This window comes from Schistocerca serialis, chromosome 6 (genome assembly GCF_023864345.2).
Source record: "Schistocerca serialis cubense isolate TAMUIC-IGC-003099 chromosome 6, iqSchSeri2.2, whole genome shotgun sequence".
Classification (NCBI taxonomy): domain Eukaryota; kingdom Metazoa; phylum Arthropoda; class Insecta; order Orthoptera; family Acrididae; genus Schistocerca; species Schistocerca serialis.
The window spans coordinates 522,184,554-522,186,800 of NC_064643.1; the positions used below are offsets into that span (position 1 = coordinate 522,184,554).

Consider the following 2,247-nt stretch of genomic DNA (forward strand, 5'->3'; position numbering starts at 1 on the left):
TTGGTCTCCTGAATACGAAAATAATAATATTTTTGTTGAACTGACTCTACATTTTGAGATAAAGGAAATCCATTTATACCGGAAATTAATTTATAAGAAAGAGAAGAATATTTGTAAAACGTTTATTTTAAGGTTATGATTTCCAACAGAGTGCTATAAATACTACAAATAATAATAGAAACAATCATAACAACAGAAACATGTCAATAATAATTATGAAAGACGTTTTGTATGGAATTTTCTTCGGTGTTTTTGGTTCAGACAGTCTCTTTGCAAGTTCCAACAGTTATCTGCCATCACATGGCGATCCCAAAGGGCTTGATATCTTTCCTCCATAATCCCGATGTCCTAGTGAAACCGTTCTCCTTGTTCTTCACTGTAATCGCCAAAGTTTCAGAAAATTTATTCGAACGACTGTGCAAAAATGCAATTTTACAGTCATATTAGCTCCCACGTTCTGGAAATTCTGGAGCATTTTGTCTACTATTTCGGAATATTCTTCAGCTTTGTGATTCCCCAATAAAATTTTGACACCTGATACAAAGCTAGTCCATACTTACAGTTCAGCTTCAGTCATGTGGTTTGTGAAATCGCCGATGTTTATAAGAGTACGGATTTGTGACCCATCAAAAATTCCTACTTTTAACTTTTCTGTGCTAAGACCAGGAAATGACTGACAAACATATTTGGAGCAACAGACATTCCTGTCTAAAGCTTTAACAAACTCTTTCGTGAGCCCAAGTTTAATATGTAATGGTGGAAGAATGATCTTTTCCCGAATGACCAACGGTTCACAAACAATGTTATCTCTTCCTATATTCAGGTTCATTCTCGGCAGCCAGTCTTCCCTGCTCCTGAAGTTATTTTTATAAAAAAAGGGAATTTGAATAACAAATCAAACAAGTTGTAAAGGGTTAAGTTATTTTTATGAAAGAGAGGTAATCTGGATAACTAACCTAATAATTTATAAAGATATTAAACTAAACTCCTCCCGCACAGGCCATGAAGGCCCAAAGGTACCGACCGGCCGCCGTTTCATCCTCAGCCCACAGGGGTCACTGGATGCGGATATGGAGGGGCATGTTGTCAGCACACCGCTCTCCCGGCCGTATGTCAGTTTCCGAGACCGGAGCCGCTACTTCTCAATCAAGTAGCTCCTCAGTTTACCTCACAAGGGCTGAGTGGATCCGGCTTGCCAACAGCACTCGGCAGACCGGATGGTCACCCATCCTAGTGCTAGCTTAGCCCGACAGCGCTTAACTTCGGTGATCTGACGGGAACCGTTGTTACCACTGCGGCAAGGCCGTTGGCTTAGAAAGATATTATCATTCTGTAATGGGCCACCGGAGAAAACGGGTACCTTACCACATAATACTCTGAAATAATCCCTGAAAAACCCTTGAAATGCTGTCGATAGACCTGAGTTTCATCCGGTGCATGATTTTATTACATTAGATGAGTACATCTTGTAACTAATGAGGTGATCCTGAATGTAGCTGAAGAGGAAGGAAATTAGTGGCACAACATTACTAAAAGTAGGGATCGACTGACATCAAGGAATCATAAATACAGTATTGGAGGCAAATAGTGTGGGGAGAAGCTAAAAATTGTGGAGGGAACAACAGATTAACACACTGAGCAGGTGCAAACTGAAGCTAAGTTGCAGTAGTTATGCAGGGATGAAGGGTCTCACACAGGATGGACTAGAGTGGAAAGCTGCATCAAGCCACCATTCGGAATGAAGACAAGGACAACGATATGGTTTCTTTAAGAAAGAGTTTCATGTCAGGGAGCACTTAATATTTTATCTTTTCACAACGTCTATTAACAAACGTTTCTTCTAGGATTCTGCGAAAAAAAGTTATTTTGATACAATTTGTTGCCAACTGTTGCTCAAGTTAGTACAAAATGGCTCTGAGCACTATGGGACTCAACTGCTGAGGTCATTAGTCCCCTAGAACTTAGAACTAGTTAAACCTAACTAACCTAATGACATCACAAACATCCATGCCCGAGGCAGGATTCGAACCTGCGACCGTAGCGGTCTTGCGGTTCCAGACTGCAGCGCCTTTAACCGCACGGCCACTTCGGCCGGACCTCAAGTTAGTGATTACGTAACTTAATTATTTGACTATGTTATCCTTTTTCCTCACCACAGCTTCGAAAAACAGAATGAATAATATAAGTTCGGTAATTCGTTTCGCAATGTGTTCTTAATTTTTACAGACCAGTACTTTTTAACTTAAG

The 2,247-nt window shown here is 40.3% G+C and overlaps 1 pseudogene; it reads right to left on the reverse strand.

Moving 5' to 3' along the window:
* Positions 1-1,193: 1,193 nt before the first annotated feature.
* On the reverse strand, positions 1,194-1,311 carry LOC126485320 (5S ribosomal RNA; annotated as a pseudogene).
* Between the last annotated feature and the right edge of the window lie 936 nt (positions 1,312-2,247).